Consider the following 21,614-nt stretch of genomic DNA (forward strand, 5'->3'; position numbering starts at 1 on the left):
AAGTCCCTATTTGAAGAGCTAATGGTGTTCTATTAATATTATATTAAACATCCTATCTGTGTGTGTGTGTGTGTGTGTGTGTGTGTGTGTGTGTGTGCAATTGTGGGATGAGAAAAGTTGGTTGTCCTGGTAAGGGTTTGACTTCGATGGAATTTATCATCACTGTTACTTGAAGTATAACCAGGCTGCTAAGAGTTTCCTGTATTCCAGTCTGGGTTTTATGACACCTAAGAAGAGGGGGAAGGGTTAGAAATCCAGGCCAGGGTGATAAGCCATTAGCTAGGCCATTAAATGGCTTTGTTGCTAAGCATCATGGCATAAGAGGGGTCTTGGGTCCTGTCTGTGGGCCAGGGGTGAGTGAAAGACCACCGTGACCAGATCAAAGCTTCATCAGAAGGATAATTTGTAGTATATCATCACTACAACTTCATCAGCTTCCAGGCAGGATAGCCCATTGCAGTGACATTCTTTGAAAGACTCTTATTAGAAATTTAAATCAGGCAGGCATATCCATCACAAACACTGGACAGGTTTAGTAAGGGGTATTTGCTAATTTGGTAAAGTTGGTCTGTGACAGTGTTTATTACAGTATAACTATACATTTTCTTTTTTACATTTATTTTTAAACCTCCCAAGGTTAATAAGTTGATGTTACTTCAACTTTATTTTATCTAATGAACAGTTAATTAAGTACATTTTGTTTTAAAGCTGGAAAGTAAAACCTAAAATGAATTTACACTTTTATGTAATTTTGTCTGATGTATTGTTGAACATGCATATATTCAATAACATATTCAGTAACAATAAAGGTACACTGTTTATTATCCTAGTGTAATATCAAGTTAGAATCTGCAGTAAACAATGATCACCAATGACAGTAATAATAATACCACCATAAGTAGACAACACCAACACACACAGGTAGGGTTACAAGGGATATAAATACATAGGTCAATGAGGGAAAAACTAGGCACAGGAGAGAACAATAAAGGGTGGGATGAATAGTCCATATGACAGGGTGGGGACAGGAATGAGACCAAAATAAGCATAAAACCACATGATGCAGGTGCTATGGAAATGGTGACGCCGCAGGAGGAAACTCCCAGTTACTATGTATAGCGTGGTGTTAAGGATTTCTGCATGAGACAACACCATAGTCATTGTCAGTAATGTTATGTGAAATTCTGTTAACTTCTTCTTGAGCTAGATCACTGGGAATGGTGTCCAAATCCCAATCACCTGGTGGTTAGCTCAGATTAATATCATACAGTTCATAGACATAATCAAAAGATGTAATTGAGATCATGTAAAATGCAAATATGAACACACATGCAGATGGTTTAGCCACACATATATAAAACACTTGTGGTGCTGCTGCAGCTTTGGAAAAAAACAACCAATGTAGGGCAAAAAATGTGGACACCAATGTCTGAGAAGAGTACACCCTAACTTTCCTAGTTTGTGATCAGTGAGCATAATAGGTCTACTAAACAACAAATCTTGATTTATCAGTGCCTGGTAACTATAAATCAATGTCCAGTATTACATTTTTTATTAAGAAGGTAGTTTTGAGCCTGTCAGTTTTTGATTGAGCCTCTCTGTTGTGGTTTTCATAGATCACAGCCCTGTCTTTAATATAGCCAACCACAAGATTTGAGTTTAATGGCTGCAGAACTGAGTTAGCTTTTGTGCCACATTAAACTACTACTACTTCTACTTAGGTATTTGTAATTACTATGTGGCACTTAGTACTTACAAATCAAAAGACTATATAAAATTGAATGGTGGTCCACAAAGGTCAATTCTGTGTCTATCATTTAATCTATATATGCTTACTTAAGTTGATATAATCAATACAACATTTGCTTATATTCTTGTACAGAGGACACCCACATATTTCTGTCCTTAGCACCTGAGGACCAAAAGGAATTTTGCTACACTGCATAGATGGCATCAACGAGTAAGTTTGCAAGTTTGATCACCAATGATGCTACAGCCATCCATGGCCAGGAGCCTGGGAGGGCAAATTTGTCTGTGCTCCCATGGAGGGGTGGCATATTCTCCCCTGTCAGTTACAGTGACACTAGCCAATCATGGGCATCTTTGAGCTCATGCATCAGAAAGGTGTGGATAGTGTTATTTTCCAAGTGTGTTATGCCACCCCCTGCAGCAGTGGTTGCAGCACTGAAAAGATATGATTGTCCTCAGAGTAAGCGTGTAAGCCTGGAGTTGGTGATAGACAACTGTCTCATTCTAGACAGTGTGTGTGCTTCTCAGCATCTCTGACTCTGTGTCAATCATTCTGAGAAACGTGCCCCAGGGCCCTGAGCAGGAACAACCCGACCCAGGCAAGACAGATGGTGGAACCAGAGGGACAGAGTTAAAGAAAATAAGAAAATTTTCCTTACACAGCCCTTGCCCTCCTTGGTTTGCAGCTGTCATTTAACAGAGGGAAGAGAATTACTTGACAGGTGTAAGTTGGTTATGATTAAATATGAGGGGAAATCTGGAAAACAAATAGAACAAAAGATGTAGCATAGAGCAAGGTGAAGCAGGATGAGAAGTGGTTATTAATTTATTTATTAAGGATCACTGACAACACAGAAACAAAGAGATAAAGGAAATCAAATACAACTAAGAGACAGTCTAGCAAGAGACACAAAGAAATTCAGTGTTTGACAAATGGGAGTTGTTGGCTTCAGAACCGGCCTGACCCGAAAGGTGACAATATTGCCACCAGTACTAAACACAACCTCTGAGGATCTACTGTTGACAGGGATGCATAGATATTTTCTGCCTAACTTGCTGGCATGAGGAAATTTATCTTCACACAGCTTTAACCATGTAATGGGACCACTCTTATGAACCCTTTAAGCAGCTGAACTGACCAGTTCCTCACCATCAAACTTGTTAATGTAGGTTTTTTTTGGTTATATCATGATGAGGTCTGTCATTTTCTGCAATGTTTAGTATGTCATTGTTCAACAACTGAAGGCTTGTCAACAGCCAAGACCTGTGTCATGATTTTTTTCTTTTTCCAACTGTTCTTGAATTATGTAATAGGCAAAGTCAGACGCTCGCAGATATAAATTATGAGCTTTTTTTGTGCTCAAAACCAGGGTCAGTACTAGAAAGACAAAATCAGGGGTAATCCAGATCATGAACGAAGAAACAGTCTGAGTCAAACACCAGAAGAACAATACAAAAACCAGGCAGATAAATAGAAAAGGGGCAGTCAAAAATCAGAGATGAGAAACACGAAAACGAGTCGATACACAGAAAGGTAATCAAGGAATAAATGCTTGATATGCTCAGACTAATACTGGTGGTAATACTTCGCAACGTAATGTAGCTTTAGACAGGCATATATACTGAATCCTTAGTAAACGTGGGTGACTTCAATACTCTTGTAATGGTGAGTGGTGAGGAGTTGGACGCATGTGCAGAGAAGAGCGAGATTTATTATGGGCAAATCCAAAATCAGAGTCGTTATAATGGTCCAGGGTCATAGAGCCTATACAGAGTGGACGAGGATGTGTTAGCAAATGAACAAAATACACGAAGGCAAACAGGGGAAGCAGGCTATAACAAAGGCTAGGAAACATAAAGGCATGGATTACAAACTTAAATACATACATATATGGGCTTTCAAAAACATTCACCAAATGCAATGAACGCACAGATTCAAATAAACAATGAACAGCCATTCAAATAAACATTCAATAAACAGCAAAGACACAAGCAACAGGGTTTAAATACATGATCTTAACAAGGTAGAAATGAGGAACAGGTGTAAGCAATCAAACAAGAGGCAGAGAAAACTAAACTTGTGGACAAGGAAAGGGCTCCCTCAGCACTGCGATCAACTACAGAAACAGTGAGAATCTCTGGTGTCAGTTGGAATATAGATGATATTTGAGTATTTGTGAGGAACCAGGTAAAAGAGATTCTAAGGACTGACTCAGAGGCCTCAAAGGATAAGAGGATCTAAGGGCTAATCCTCAGGTATAGAGTTCTAAGCACTGAACTAAAAGAAAAGGTAGAAGTACTGTCCCAAATTCTCAGGATTGAACGCAAGGTATAAAGAGAAGGACTATGTACTATTCTCGCCGCTGCTGATGAGTGAGGGGAGGGTACCTTAATACTCGTACCAGGGTTTTGGTTCTATGCAATTACCAGAGAAAAGGAAAGGGGGGGGGGGGGATTCCCCCAATTGGGGAAAAGTTCAGACAAATGACATTCAAGGCAGAGGATAGTGGGACAAACTCTTATCACTGATTTTATCATAAATTATTATAAAAATATATATATAAAAATTGGAAAAGTATGGATAAATCACAAAGTAAATAGAAGGGACCAATAAACGTGAGTCCGAACATAATGTATGTGGCCAGGTATTACGTGGAGCAGTTGCTGGCTATCCAGAAAAAGGAAGTGTAGTTTGGCACAGTTACAAAACTTGAAAGAAGCATTAGGTCGTAGGGGAAGAAAAAAAGAGGGACAAGAAGGGCACCTAACACAGTGAAGACAGTGAAGGCAGCAACCACAATGCTAACAGCTCCAGCATTCCCAGGACCACAGTCCGCATTCTACAAGACAAGGAACGGTGTATAACAGCTTGAAGATGAGTCAGAAGCTGAAACAAGTCAGAGGATACCCATGATGCCATGGACTGTGGCAGATAGGAAGGAGGTGATGAGTCACCTTCACTCCCTGAGAGATTGGAGGAACAAAGGCAGGGGATAAACTTATGGTATTCTGCAAAGAGTTTAGACCCACTGTAGCCGAACTCAGGTGCTATTGGTATTGGCACGGATTGATAAAAATTAGTGGCCCACATCCCTGATAAAAACAGTCAGTTGATGCATGTGGAATATGACCATGAAAATAATCCAGCCTATACACAGACCACTGAGCGAATTCTGCAAGCAGCTTGAGAACTTATTCGCACTGCGGATAGACAGAAGATGCAGAGAATGTGCACAAGTTTCTTGTGAGATGAAATGAGATCCATGACTGACATAGCAGACTAAAAATGTTCAACAACATGTCAGTGGGAGAAGTGCCCACTTACAAACCACACTTGCAAAATAGTTTTCTACTAGGGTTGAAACCTGAAATCAAAAGCATAGTTAAGAACACCTGCATTGGATGGGACTAGAATGCTGTACATGCCGAAAGAACCTCAGAGAAAAAGAAAAAAAGAAAATTTAGAAAAGCTGCCGAAATGCAAAAAGTGACCCTCACCATGGTCCAAGCAGTGCGGTGTGGTTAACCTGGAGCAACGCAAGGGATGTGGCAGAGGATGAGGCAGAGATCGGGGAGGATGAGGAGGATGAGGAAGAGGTCAAGGAAGACCTAGCTATGAGCAAAACGTATTTTATCTGTGGAGAAAAAAAGACATTGGAGAAACGAATGAAGCCTGAGGGGTGGAGGACAGCAAGGGACCTGAGAAGAAGGAATTGGATCCAGCACAACCAACACCCAATGAACAGGTAAGTAATCTATCACAACTGTTATTAGACACAGTTAATAGGTTATAGAACACAGCTATGTGAAATATGAGTTTCAAGATTCATGTGTTTGTCCATAGATGACATTAGAAATGGGGTCATAGCTATTCGTGTTCCTAGTGGATTCAGGGGCGACACATTCAGTTATTAGAAAAGCAGAATTACAAATTAAGCCCAAATTAAGTGGCAGATAAATACATTCAATAACAGCTACAGGACACAATGGACACATGAATGAGAACAAGCATTTGAGGATCTTAAACAGGCCCTCCAAACAACCCCACTTTGGGCATGACCCTCTGTACCCCACCTGACTCTCTGTACAGACTCTTAATGAAAAAGAGGGATATATGGTTTGTCTCTTACTGCAGAAGGCTGTTGCTTTTCTGCTGTAAATGATCATGCAATATGTGTTGCAGGTTCATTACCATTTAATTACTCAGATCAAGCTGTAGAATTAGTGGCTTTATCTGAAGCATGCAAATTGGCAAGAGTTCAATTGGTCATTATTTTTTGGAGTTATTCACGGTCATGGTATTATTTGGAAACATCATGACTTTTTTCACTGGAACTTCAGAGCTTTGCTTTCAGAGACAAGAAGACATTGTGGGTTCATGCCGGTTATTAATTAAAACAAGAGGTTTGGCTCAGTCCTGAAGGTAAGCCTTGTCTGCCCAGACACTTTTTCATTTTTTGATACATTTGCACGAGGGGGGATGTCATCTGATCTTCCTAAACACTGGTATGCACAAGGGTTTACACAGTATGCCCAAAAAGATTGTGAAAGTTGCATGATATGCACAACTAGCAATGTGGCTAGAGGAAAAACCATGCCACAAGTAGGACAACACAAGCTGGAACAGCCATTTGAATACCTACAAATGGATTTCATTGAAATCTTCTGGAGTGAAGGAAAAAAATATTGCTTGGTAATTGTAGATAAGTTCTCAAAATGGGTAGAAGTTTTCCTCACAGTCAATGTGAAACAGTTGCTAAAGTAAAAGTACTGCTGAGAGAAATAATTCCTATATGGGAAATCCTCTTAAGGGTCAGCAGCAACAATGGACCGGCTTTCGTTAATTAAGCCTTAAATGAAGTGGGAAGTGACATAAGACAATTTGTATTCGAGAACTGACATGAGTCAACACTGCCCTTATCACGCAGTAAGTGGTGTGTCAGTGGAGATGGGAAATGGCAAGAATCGAGTCAAAATTATTAAATTGTTGCCAGGAGACTAAGCTGCCCTGTACTAAAACATTACCCTTAATATTAAAGTGGATGATAATGAGAGTGAGGGAACAGAATCAGTTGAGTCCATGTGAGGTCCTTTTAGTGTGACTTCCCCTTACAGGATTAAGCCCAAACAAGCAGACACTCCCAGACATAGCCCTGTGTGAGGCACAAATGCTTGATTATTGTGCAGACCTCTCCTCTCAGTTGTGTGACATTCACAAGATGTTATCCCCAGACCAGCTAATGGACCACTACATGACCTCAGACCAAGTGATTGTGTGCTGGTAAAGGACCTAAAAAGGAAGCACTGGAAACAACCGAGATTACAAGGACTGTTCCAGGTGCTCCTGATGATGCATACTGCTATGAAATTAGAGGGAATGGTGCTGTAGATACACGCGAGCCACTGCAGATGTTTTCCAGAGCCTGAGGGTGATAACTAGACTGCAGTCAAGGGGTCAGGAGACCAACACTCATGAGCAACCGCCATGTCGATGGGTGAGAATGTGTGGGTGCTAGCCCAATGACAACCAGAAAGGGAACCTGACATACAGTTAGAACCCACAGTTCCAGACAACAGAGGGTATCCAGTAATCTTGAATGCAGAGACATTCCCACTGAGAACCCAAGCGACCATTAGAAAGTGGCTAGGGCCACACCTGGAACACACCTGGAGCAGGACGAGTAAGAGAAGGACATATACATACAAACATTCATATTTTAACTGGACACAGATCAGAATGGGAAACAGAAGGTCAACTGCACAGGAGTCTTCACAGTGCACAGGCACAGGATTCCTCATCCTTTCCGAGAGTTTTGTTGTGTTATAGATTTAAATAATCCTGTAGATCTTGGTCTGTATCAGTGTGAAGGAAATAATGGCGGGGCATGAGCCTGGTATTCATTCAAGAGCCCAGGGTGCTGTGGGCTCAGGGCAAGTGTGTGTATATTATTATTGCTAATCACAGTGATTAGTGGTGCTGATAGTTCTAATAAGAGACAAGGGACCAACCTGGGGAGCTGACATGTAATGGTACATTAAACCTTAACGCCATAGAACTGAGAATAGATAGACAGAAAAGGGAATTAACAATGATTGGATAATGGAATGGAAGACATGTGATAAATGCATGGATTAGGTTTTCTGCATCATGTAAAGATAGTATGTTCCTAATCTTTACAATGTTCCTGAGTTGGAAAAGGGCTGTCCTAGAAATATTATTTGCATGAACAAAAGTGATTGTGTGTCTGGTGTGGTGGGAGGGGTGAGGTGACTATATTGTGACTATATGTAGCTCATGTGGCAGTGATACTTTTATATTTCATTCCTACACTGTGTGTGCAATTATTAGGCAAGAGAGTATTTTGATTATATCATCATTTTTATGTTTATTGGATTTAATCATATCATGTGATTTGTATTTGTGTAATGAGGCAGGCTGTGGCCTAAGGAGATCAACACCCTATATCAAGGCAAAATGGTTCAAAAAAGAGTTTTAACTGACTCTGAAAAGTCAAAAATTGGAGAAAACATTTTTTCAGAGGGATGCAGCACTCCTAAAATTGCTAAGATATTGGGGCGGGATCACAGAACCATCAAACGTTTTGCTGCAAATAGTCAACAAGGTCACAAGAAACACACTGAGAATAAAAGACGCAAATTAACTGCCAAAGATTTGAGAAGAACCAAACGTGAAGCAACGAGGGACCCATTATCCTCCAGTGCTGTCATATTTCAGAACTGCAACCTACCTGGAGTGCCCAGAAGTACAAGGTGTTTAGTACTCATGGCCAAGGTAAGGAAGGCTGAAACCCAACTACCACTGAACAAGACACATAAGGTGAAATGTCAAGACTGGGCCAAGAAATATCTGAAGACAGATTTTTCAAAGCTTTTATGGACTGATGACATGAGAGTGACTCTTGATGGACCAGATGGATGGGCCCGTGGCTGGAGCAGTAATGGGCACAGATGCCAGGAGGTGGAGGTGGGGTACTGCTATGGGCTGGTATTATTAAAGACGGGCTAGTTTGACCTTTTTGGTTTGAAGATGGACTCAAAACCTACTGCCAGGTTTTAGAAGACACTTTTCTTCAAGCAGTGGTAGAGGAAAAGTTCTGCATCTTTCAAGAAGACCATGATTTTTACGCAGGACAACGTTCCATTGCATGCACCGAAGTACTCCACTGCGTGGCTAGACAGTAAAGGCCTTAAAGATGAAAGAATATTGACATGGCTCCCTTCCTCACCTGACCTAAACCCTATTGAGAACTTGTGGGCCCTTCTTAAATGGGAGATTTACGGTGAAGGAAAAACAGATCTCTGAACAGTGTCTGGGAGGCTATGGTTGCTGCTGCACAAAAAGATAATTGTCAACAGATTAAGAAACTGACAAGACTCCATGAATGTGCAGAATTATTATGCAACTAAATGAAAAATAAACAAGTGAGATGGGAAAATTTCCATTTTTCATTTAGTTGCATAATAATTCTGCACACTAATAGTTGCCCAATAATTATGCACACATAGATAAGAAAGCCACACACATAAGAAAGCCAAAACCTCACTTTTGCTTTCTTAAATATTCAGGTTTGAGGTTTATTGTCACGTCCACAGACCTGAGCATTCCCTGTTGTCTTGGCAACCAAATCACTTCCGGGTTTTCATTCGTCTCCATGGTTCCTTGTCTCCTCCCCTTTCACACCAGCTGTTCCTAGTTTGTCCCTGATTGTAGTGTTATAAAAACCCCGTCCCTACGTATCTTGTTTGTTGGTCATCGTCTTTGTCTTAGAGTGTCTTTCATAGTTTCTAGTAAGTTCTCGTTTGGTCTCTATCATTGTGTTTCTAGTCCGATCTCATTTGTTCTCCGTGTTTAGTGTGATCTCGTTTGTTCTCCGTGTTTAGTCCGATCTCATTTGTTCTCTGTGGTTACCCTTGCTGCATGTTGCTTTCCTTGTTTAGTTCTGTATCTTTGTCATCAATATTGTTTGTTCATCTTACGTAGCCTGGTTCTGTGTTGTTCCCGTTTGTCTGTCTTTATGCTCACCGTTCTGTTAGTCTTTCCTTAATGTTTTATTCCCTTGTTGCCAATTTCTCACCCTCATCTTGTTATCATATTATTCTTCTGTTAGCCTGTTTGTTCTTCATTCTATTCTGTATTGTTACTCTATGTCGATTATTAAACTTATTATTTATTTATTCTCTTCAATCAGTTTGCTTTGTTATGGCATCATCACTTCGCACTTGTTTGCTCTCCACCCCCTCCCACGTTACATTTATTAACATTTTGGATTGACCGAGAGCACCGTAGTTGTTCAATAATAAAATGAATTCTTAAAAATACAACTTGCCTAATAATTGTGCACACAATGTATATTACTTTACTTCTGTATTATACTTTGTGCTCATAATTAATCTGTGTTTAAATATTATGAAAAGTTCATGCTTTGGCTATGTGTGAGAGGGCCTCTTTTCCAGTGTTTGCAAGCGAGTGCACCATAGTAGGCTGGGCATGACCTTCACCACACTGGAACAGAGAAAATGCAAGGACTGCTAGCCCCTGAAGGAAGCTGTAACCCTCCTGTTTGTAACTTTGCAGAAATGTAAAATAAGTATCGCATGTCTCTTTTTGTAGCCAATAGGACCAATGAATGGTGACAGCTCCCATGTCAGGACCTTTACATTTTCATGTTTGAAGTGCCTTCTTTGGAGACAGTTTATGCTGAATAAACATATCCTCCCAGACTGTAAGTGCTAAAACTTTACTAATACTTTTTGTTTCTTGATCAAGGCTAAAAACACTAATATCTACCACACTCAAATGAAATAAGGGAATGGTCTTAGATGGCATTAGACCAGGGTAGTATGACTATGTTCTTTATGTCTGTCATATATCATTACAAATCAAGCGTACATCCACCAGAGTGAATGGGTTGTCCTATACATTGAGACCAGTTGATTCTAGTATGGAAATAAAAGCCAATCTCAAAGGGTCTTTGACACTATCAAAGTGAATGTTGAAATCACCAACTATAACAGCTCTTTCTACCAAACTAACTAAAATTAAGACAAGAAATCAGTAAACTCATTATTAAATTCTGAATAAGGCCCAGGTGGACTTTAGATACCAATCAGCAAAAAGTCCTGAGAGGGCTTTTTTTGGTTGGCTACACCATTTATGTTAATAAAAAGAATTTAAAAGGACTTGAAATCACAACCTGTTGTTTTTCTTGTTTATGCCTAATGTGTCATTATAAAAAACTGCAGTGCCATCTCCGCAGCCAGTTAGACAAGGGTGGTGTACGTATCTGTAGTCAGAAGTTTCCTGCATTTAAAGCTGTGTACTCATTTGGCCTGATCAAAGTTTCTGTTGGACAGAGTATATTAAATCTATGATCAGTGAATTAATTTATTCTAAGCGCATTAGGGATCTAATATTTAGTAATCCTAATTTTAGATGAAAGGTGCTGTACTGTGTGTCTTTTAATACTAATTATGTTAAGACTTTGTTTGTTTGTTTTCTATATTTCTGCTTAGCTCGGGAAACAGACACAGTGTCAATATGGTGACATGTCTTGGCGATCAGCAGATGGTCAGTTTAGCCTCTTTGTCTGCTGCCTGGACTTCTGGATTCTGTTCCTGATCCTGTCATAAGACTTATGTCATAAGACTTAGGCTACAGGAAAGGAGATTAGCACCATCACTAGTAGGATGGATAGCATCGCACTTTAAAAGGCCAGGCTTACCCTTAAACATAATTCTACAAACCCTGCATTGTTTTGTGACCACCACTTGGACATCCATCAGTTCAGCGAAGATAACTGGCTGTAAGTTAGAGCACACTACAGCAATGGAAATCACCTTTACTAATCAACACACTTCCACAGTATTACTCTTAGTAATCTCCTAGTGGCAAAGGCATTGGCTCCTATGTGAATTACTGTCTTAGGGAACCTATGCTTGCCTAAGATTTTAAGATTACCTGCAATGTCAAGCACTCTGGCTCCCAATATACAGATAACTACTGCAGCTGGTGTCCGTAAAACCCTATTTAATTTTATGTGCCACAGAGTAGAGTACCCTATAACCAGAACTCTTTCTGAGAGGGCACCCACTGAGAAGCCACACAAATTTACATTTACAGCATTTAGCTGACACTTTTATCCAAAGTGACTTACAATTATGAATACAAGTTGAACATGTAATGCAACAGTGGCAACTTTGGCCATGGTGGGGTTTAAATTGGCAACCTTCTGAGTACTATTCATGTACCTTAACCACTGAGCTACCACTGCCCATAATGGAAGTTGTGTGGTGTAATTTCACCGTGATTTCACCATGACGTCAACCCAGGCATGCTGCTGTAGGGCTGTGTTGCCGCACCTCTAGTGCTAGAATCTTCTGTCAGACTAGTAATGAATTGACAGTTCTCACAGATAAAACAGTGAAGAACTTGCCATGTTGTAGTTTCTAGTGTGAAGTGATTAGGCTAGGCCCTACATGAAATAATATTTTGACACAGGATATTTAATATCCTGAGTATATTTACAATTAAATGTGTTGGCCATTGTTCAAAGAGTACCATTGACTTGTATCATAAATAAGTAAAGATGTTCTGTTTTTTGCAGATTTCTAAAACTTTCTAAAAATCAATGACATTCTCTACATTGTTAATAGCAAGAATCTCAGACATGCCTTTGTTATACCTAGATTACATGATTGTAACACTCTTATCTGACCTACCCATTATTAGGTTTCACCAAGCTCAGAATGCCGTAGCTAGGATCCTTACCCAGCAGAATGAAGGGTCACATCATCTCTCCAAATCCCTCTACTGCCTCCATGGCCTTGCTCTTCTCTTCCTTAGGGATATGATTGTTAGATGGGCTCTTGCTCAGCCTCTTGGGTTTTCTAAAGGAATCATCCAGTTATCCCAGAAACCTAGATGAAGTCTTCCTTTACCTGGAACCCTCTCTGAAAGTCTGAGATCAACTCAAAATTGGGGGGAAAAAAAACAAAACAAAAAAAAAACACAACAATTAATCAATATCATATTCTAATATTTTATATCTCATAATTGTATGCCAGTTCTTGTTATTTTATTTATTTAATATTCTTTTTTTATTTTATTTTATTTAGAATTTTATCTCTATCACGTAAAACACCTGTAAACCTATTTTATAAGTTGCTATCCAAAAAGCATTATCATTTTATATAAGAGGAATACACCTAAAGGGAATTTCAGTCAAGATAATTATTTTTGTTGGAACACGGGGAATGGTGCGCGAGTATTTGGCAACCTTTTAAAGCTCTTGTTAGTTTCGTTTTCCTTTCCGCTGTTTCATCTTAAAAGGGGACGCGCCACAGTGTACCACATAATGTTTTTATTGTTCTGGACGTCGTGGCGAATGATGGCGACCGACTCTGTTCTTAAAACCGTTGTGACAACAACGGGTCTGTCGAATACAACAGCCTTCTGGAAATTACGTCCTGCATGCCAGAAATAGATTACTTGGATGGTATCTTACAGAATAGCGAATATTTTGCTGTTATTCAACGAAACGGTCGCAAAAACATTATAGTGAGTACTAACCTGAAACTTTGCAAGACACGAGAGTGCCAGAAAAATTGTAAAGATCTGCACCTGTGCAAATTTTACATTTAGGGAGAATGCAGTAGATAAGTCAAGAAGACGAGATTGTCATCGTTCCTTTATTTTTAGGGTACATTTGGTAGCTGTTAAAGATATATTCGCTTTAAACTAAAGATAAGATGTAGTCTAAGATAGTAAAACATGACTTGTATTATTCAGATTACTATATTTAAATTATTATTGTTTTTATTCTTATTAGGCTATGATATTGTAATCAATCTGGTCTCGTGTGATATAGCTCTGACCACTTTTTTTTGCAGAGCCAGAAATACGTACATTTTGACAGTTTTGAGAAACAAATGTCCACTGGAAAAGTAAGGTCAACTCTTGTGTTTTACCCAGCTACTTCGCCGTGTCTGCCATCTCAGTACCCTCTAGTGGGACAGAAGGTTTCCCTGTTTGTCATAAACAGATGTTCATGAGTTTGTTTCTTTTTTTTGTTTTTTTTAATGAAAATTAATTGGACCAAAAGTGACCATACTTTTGTGTGCGTCACAAATAGCAAAGAAAACTTGCCTGTATGTTTTCTTTTTTTTTTTTTCTTTTTTTTTTTCTTTTTTTTCTTTTTTTAGGCAGCAAGGCATTTGTGATTCTCCAACATCAGGTCATCAAACAATCAGCACTCAGTAGCAGTAGTAGACATGCTAGCGTCCTACTGCCCAAAACCTGTTATCAGATGGGTTCTCACATGTGCTCCCAAAATATTCTACATTTTATCTCTAAAATAACACTAACAATTGACAGCTTCAAGACTATATACAGTTATGTGCAAAATAATAGTGGTCTAACATCACTGATGTATTTAATTACTGATTTTTGCAGAAAAGATACAACATGGGAACAAATTCATGACTAAGTGTAGACGTTGGCAACCAACAGATTCAACAGTCATGACATGCATGCTGCTAATTGGGTGTAATTGACTCATTTAATGAAAGGGGCATGTTCAAATTAATAGCAGTGGAGTTCAATTAGTGAGATCATTCATTCTATGAAGAAACAGGTGTCAATTATGACCCTTATTTAAAGAAGGAGGGCAGCAAATGTTGTACCTGCTGGTTTTAGCCCTTGCTCAGTGAGTTCCAGACATTGTACCAAAGGAGAAAGAACTTTGATCAAGAAGTTGATTGAACATATAAAGAAGTGCAGAAAATAATTGGCTGCTCAGCTAAAATGATCTCTAATGCTTTAAAATGGCAAACAAAACCTGAAACACGTAGGAAAAAAAATACTACCATCTGCGTAGATCATAGAATAACAAGAATGGCAAAGAAGCATCCAATGATCTGCTCCAGGGAAATCAAAGAAGATCTTCAGTTACCTGTGAGTATTGTAACAATCAGAAGATGCCTATGTGAAGCCAAACTATTTGCAAGAAACCATTGTAAAGTACCTTTACTGAAAAAAAGCAGTGTTGAAAAGGTTACAGTTTGCCAAAGAACACACTGACTGGCCTGAAGAGAAGTAGCACATTCTATGGACAGATAAGAGCAAGATTGTTCTTATTGGGTCTAAAGGCCACAGACAGCTTGTGAGACAACCCATAAACACTGAATTCAAGCCACAGTACACTGTAAAGACTAAAACATGGAGGTGCAAGCATAATCGTTTGGGGATGTTTCTCATACTTTGGAGTCGGACCCATTTATCACATACCAGGCACCATGGACCAGTTTGAATATGTCAAAATACTAGAAGAGGTCATGTTGCCTTATGTTGAAGAAGAAATGCCCTTGAAATGGGTGTTTCAGCAGGACAACGGCCCCAAACACACCAGCAAGCGGGCAACATCCTGGTTCCAGACCAACAAGATCGATGTTATGAAGTGGCCAGCCCAATCCCCAAATCTAAATCCGATTGAGAATTTGTGGAGTGACATCAGAAATGGTGTTTTTGATGCAAAACCCAAAAATGCAGAAGAACTGTGGAATGTAGTCCAGTCAGTTTGGGCTGGAATATCTGTTTGCAGGTGTCAGATGTTAGTTGACTCCATGCCACACAGATGTAAAGCAGTTATCAGAAATAAAGATCATACAACTAAATATTAGTTCAGTGATCAACAGAAAAGCTAAATCTGTAAACAATTTTCAGTTTATACTGTAAACATTTGAGTTTGTAAATGAAAATAAAGACACTGCTATTTATTCTTTTTTCTTCATTTTCAGTTTAAAAATTGATATTTCGTTCATGTTTTCTTTTGCAATTAAATGTGCAGTGCTCCTAGTGCCTTTGTGTATATGGAAATAAATGCTATTATGAGGATTGAGCTTTTTCCCAGTTGTTTTAAACAAGTAAGTCATGTTGCCCAGTGTATTTTACATAATTTTTATACCACATGTGATGTAGTTCTAGTGAAGAACAGGCCATGGGTTGTTTCTTAGTTGCTTTGGACTCTCTGATAAAACAAGTGACAACTGGGTCACACTTTAACAGTGTCATAGTTATATTTTTAGAATTTTTTAAATGGTTGGATGATCCCACATTTTATTAGTTAAAATAATCATTCTTAGCTGGAATCCACCATTTACATAAATATGTTGTTATACCCCTTTGTGTGTACTACTAACTTAGCTAGCTAGATACCTAGTTTGCTAGCTAAATATGTACAGGTAAGCCCAACATGATTCATATCCATGGCATGGCATTCAAATCCATTTGATTTATAGTACATTTTTAGTTGACCAGTAGCTTTTGTTCTGGCTAGAAATGACATAAGTGACAAAAGATGGTAAGATGTGCTACAGAGAGAAAATATTAACTGTTTCTATGTTTTTACATTTCTCTTAAATACCTTGAACAAAATTATTTGTGCTGTGCTGGATATTAGTGTTCTTTTAGCCTTGACCAGGAAACTCAAAAAGGTTTTAGCAGTCACATCTAGGGAGAATGGTTTATTCAACATAAACCATCTCCAAAGAATGCACTTGGTTGGGTGTATCATTAACTTCTCAAAGTCTTTATCTTTTGTCACTTGTGACTGTCATTTCCAGAAACATGTTGGTCAAATAAAATTCACCATGGTTATGCATAGTTTTGTGTTTAACTACAATTACTCAATGAACAATGGCAGTTAGTTTGAAAGCAGACACAGCAAATACATGCATATCACTGTAACGTGGAGCGTTAAGGAGGCGAACGCATGTGCGGAGAGGAGCGAGATTGAATTGGGGCAAATCCAGAATCAGTGTCGTTAAAGCAGTCCAGGGTCAAAGTGCCGACATGGAAAGCATGGGGATACATGATTAAATGGGATGAGGGCTAGGATGCACGAGTAACAAAACACAGAGGCTCAAAATAAACACACGGAAGCAAACGGGAGCAGGCTATAACATAAACTAGGAAACACAGAGTCTAGCTGAACACAAAGACACAGAGTACAAAGAAACCACCATAAGAATAAACATGCAAACACAATGAACTAACCACTTACAATAACTCAAAGACCAGCAAAAACACAGGGAACAAGACGTGGTTTAAATACATGAACTTAACGAGGGACAGGTGTGGAAAATCAATGAGGGGCAGAGAAAAGAAACTAAGGCAGGGAGTGCAGGAAAACAGAAGACAGGGAAACCATGACAACAGGGACGCCAGGAGGGTGGCTATTATTACTCACTGTGCCTAGTATTACTCACTGCTTGCCAGCTGTTGTTAGCTAGATTGAAAAGTGGCTATAGAGCTGCCTACCAAGATAAGAATATAACCACAATTAATCATTAATCTTGCATCCCTTCATATTACAATATCACTACACCCACATGAAACTAAAGTATGTTCACACACCTACCTCTTGCCTCTGTAACTACTGGGAATTGAGGTTATTTACCACAAATGCACCACCGTTTGTTATCTAAACTGAAATGTGGTTACCTAGATTCCTTGTCAAGCGTGTTTCAACATTGGGACTCAGGCAGGAAGTGAAAATGCTTCCACTACACATGCTAGCCAGGTAGTCTGGCAACAAAATACATCTAAAAAAATCATGGGCCTTCCTTTTAAAATAGTCTAATAATAAAATCCTGCTTGTGATGTTAATTACTTAATAGTTTTACAAATCTACTCCCTCCTGAAATTTGGGTACACACATCCCTCTAGCAATTAACCAAACCTAGTTTTATGTGTTTGCTTAAATCTATGTAGTGGCAACTCACTTTCAAAATTAGCATTTTTGACAGAACCATTCTATTAACCATTGACTTGCAGGTTTGTGTGTCCTATAACAAAGGTAGTGGTGAGTATGGAAACTATCCTGATAAAGAAGCGTGCAACAGACTCCATGTCTGTGAAAACTACATCAGAGGGATCTGTGAGGACACTGAGTGCAGTCGATCCCACGACTTCTACGAGCCTCATCCAATGAAAACCCTCCAGGGCAAGGGAGTGCCCAGTCAGCTGATGGGGTCTCTCTATTTGGTCTATCGGAATATTCTGGCTCTGAGGCACCGCAACACTGCCAGGGATGAAACTGTCAAAGACAACACCAAGTCCAGAAACAAGGGCAAAGTGCCAGAGTCCTTAAAGAGTTATGCAGGTAACAACAGAATATTCATGATGTGTTCCTTTCATGTATTATTTTATTCTAGCATTGTTAGACATGTTTGATGACCCTAAATCTTTGATTAAACATTACATAAAATGAAGATTAAGCTTTTGTTTATACAACAAAAAAACAAACAGTGTATTATTATACAGACATAAAACATGTAATTACTGTGTGCACTGCCTCTGTTCTTTTATTACAGAAAACATTATTTGCCTCTCATTTATCAAAGGCTACTGCAAATTTGGAGGTACATGTATTGTGTACATCTTATTGGTAATATTTATATGTATTTGTGTATTTTAATGGAGATTGTATCTGAACTTTGCTTGTTTGTCTTGTTGCTAACTAACTGCTCATTTTTAAATTTAATTACAGAGAGTCCTTCTCAGTCCTTCAGACAAGGATTACATTAGAGTGCAGGAACATTTCAAGAAGGCTTTGAAGTACAGCATTTTAAGAATAGAAAGGGTCCAGAACAAGGAATTGTGGGAGGATTTTCAGACGTGTGTAGCACATTATACTAACATCAAAAGGAACGTTATTTCAGTTCCAACAATTGCTTTCAAATTTTAATGAAATACACTGGCACATTTCCATTTAAAATCTCACTAGTAGGCTTTGTTGGCAGAGTTGCACTAACTGTACTGAAATTAGTCTGAAACTTTCTTTTTTTCCTATTCATATTTTTAGAAAAAGGGCACGAATGAAAAAAGCAAACAAGGACATGAAATATGGTGAGGGGGAGCGTTTGTTATTCCATGGCACCAAATCCTCACTCATTGATGCTATATGCCGCGAGAACTTTGACACGAGAGTATCTGGAGCCAATGGAACAGTATATGGGCAAGGTGAGAAAGTGATTTTGCATCTACGATGCCAGTTTGATTGCTGCATCACATTTATAATATCGTTTTTTTGTTTGTTTTTTACAGGCAGTTACTTTGCCAGAGATGCAAAATATTGCCATAGTTACACTGATAAATGTGGTTGGAAATCCATGTTTGCATGCAGGGTACTTGTTGGACAGTACACTAAGGGAGAATCCCACTATCGCCGACCTCCAGCCCGAGATGGAGCAGGCGGACCTTATGATAGTTGCGTGAATGACGTCCAGGACCGCACCATTTATGTGGTGTTCGAAAGGCCCCAGGTCTACACAGAATTCTTGATTACCTACAAGGAGGACACATTCACTGGTGCTTATGGTGGCTCAGTAAACTCAGTGAAGCCTAGCTTGTCAGGTTATGCAGTTCACTTTGAGGGTGCTAAAGACCTAAACACTGGGTCATCTTATAACTCTAACTCTGCCACTACGACATCTCAGAGCTTAGCCAACGATTTGCAAAAATCACTATCTGACTGCAGTCTCGGCTCAGAGTTGGGTGCTGATGATTTTGACAATTATTTTTTCAAGACCCTAAGTTTATACAATGGTCGTTCTTCAGCTTCTAACCTTGCTTCCTCCTTTTCAAGCTCCTCAAGATTCTCCTTCAACCATACCATTTCCTCTTCTTTATACAACACACAAAGGCCAAGAGTAAGCACAAACCCCCAGCAAGCAACAGGGTATAGAAAACCTTCATCACCCAAACGTGCACAAAAATCAGATTGTGAAATCAGATTTAAGTTGTATGATTAATGACTGAATGGTCATTCTAAAAATGGTTGAATTATTGTAATTTTATTATTGTATGGTAATTGTTCTAAGATTCAATTTGCATTTGTTATACACAAAATCTATAAAGTGTATCTATAAAGTCCTTTAGTGAAAGGTAGTGGGCTCCAGAGCTGGGCAAGCATATTACCACATGATCCAGAAAATGCATGGCATGAAGTTTGCCAAAACATTTTTTAAAGGGATTTATAGTTAAATTGAAAAGCATTTATTTTATGATAGAATGTTCCTTTTAAACGCTTAACATTATTTGAGAAGATTTAAAAACAATTTTTACAATACAGACAAATTTTGTATAGTAGGTCATAAGCTCTGTAACACAGTACAGTCATACACTGAAAACAGATGTTTTTTAGTTTATAACAAATGTAACCAAAAGGTGACTATAAGCAAATATTTATTAGTAAATGCAAATTAACCATTTATAATCTTTAAAAACTCTAAAGGAGTACTAACTCCTTCATAATTGGAACTCTTGTTAGATCAGGCATAAATACTTTGTGTTTGTTTTTGCAAAAGCTTTGAACTCACAAATGTTCATCATGACCTTTACAAATTCCTAGTAATTGTGTTAAGCTTTGCTTCTCAGGTTGTGTTTGTAATTGTCTGATAAACTCTCTTAAAGTCATAGCACCACACTTCCAAAAGTGGTGCTGTGAAATGTGTTACTGAAATGTTACTTTTCATCACATGTATTGTAATGCTATTATATATATATATATATATATATATATATATATATATATATATATATATATATATATATAAAACTTGAAATATTCAAAACCTTTTGTATGTCAATTTCACTATTAGTCATATTTATAGAATCTCAAAACACATTATCCAGCACTTTATATTTTACAATAACAAAGTGACAAAGTTTGTTTCTGTAAAGATGGAGGGTTAAGCAGGATACGGCACGTTGAACATAAACGTACATTTTATTGCACATGTAACACACGTCTCAACACAGACTAATTGGGTCAAACACCGACAACCTCAACGATAAGACACAAGACTTATATACACGCATGACAATTACACAAGGATCAGGTGAACAACACGAGAGGGCGTGGCAATACGGACAGACACACACACACACACACACACACACACACACACGGAGACATTTGAGGGGGGGAGGGGCCATACCGTGACAGTTTCGGTAACAAAGGCTACACATTTTTTTTTTCATTTAAAAAGTGTGTTGTGCTTATCGGTGCTAATAAATATATAAAGAAAGAAATAAACTAAAGTGGCATTAGCACGCTACCAAGCTGGCTAACATACCTGACCAGATCACCAGGGAAAGCTAGCTTGTTATCTCTTTCATGTTTTCCTTCTCTGATCGACAAATAGCGAAACCTATCTGGCACATGTATGGTATTTACTGACAAACTAAACCTTGTTTTCAGTATCATGCAGTTTAGGTTCTAACAATGCACCTTTTCATGAACAATGTTATGACAATTGTGACTTTGTGCTGCCCTCAAATAGCTAACTTCTAGCTAGCATCTGTGAAGAATATTATATACTATCTTAATATGCAGCATTAAGAAATGCAATAGAACTTTAGTAAGCATAACAGTGTGATAATCCAAACAGCCAACAAGTGTGTTAGTGCTTCAAAGTAAAAAGATTTACTGGACAAGTTAGCTGCAGCAGTCTGCTCCTGTCCAACCACTCTGCTTTCAGTTTTTAATTGGATGTTCCACCCCATGTTGAAATGTGGGTTTTGATTGGTTTTGCGAGTCTCTCTATTGGTCAGTTAAGGCCTATAGGTCAGTGCTCCAAGTGATGAAGGAGAGCGGAGATTTATTTCTTATCTAAATAAAACCAACCTCGTTTTAACCGTGGTGGGGTGTCACCCCAGTACTTTGTAAAGTGGCGGGCCAAATGCCTGCTCACCCCTGTGGTCCTGACAGCCTTGGATTCGCATATGTCCTCATTCCTCATTCCTCCTCACCTCCATTCCACCTTAGTCCTCATTTTAATCC

General features: G+C 38.8%; 1 pseudogene across 1 annotated transcript; it reads left to right on the forward strand.

Annotated features, from left to right (window-relative positions):
* Window positions 1–13,154: 13,154 nt before the first annotated feature.
* On the forward strand, window positions 13,155–20,218 carry LOC113587428 (protein mono-ADP-ribosyltransferase PARP12-like; annotated as a pseudogene). Its single transcript, XR_014123514.1, has 6 exons — window positions 13,155–13,421; window positions 13,972–14,003; window positions 17,540–17,930; window positions 18,142–18,215; window positions 18,318–18,445; window positions 18,633–20,218. The product of XR_014123514.1 is annotated as a protein mono-ADP-ribosyltransferase PARP12-like (transcript).
* The last annotated feature ends 1,396 nt before the right edge of the window (window positions 20,219–21,614 follow it).

Source organism: Electrophorus electricus, chromosome 4 (genome assembly GCF_041902795.1).
Source record: "Electrophorus electricus isolate QZ-2024a chromosome 4, ASM4190279v1, whole genome shotgun sequence".
Taxonomy (NCBI): domain Eukaryota; kingdom Metazoa; phylum Chordata; class Actinopteri; order Gymnotiformes; family Gymnotidae; genus Electrophorus; species Electrophorus electricus.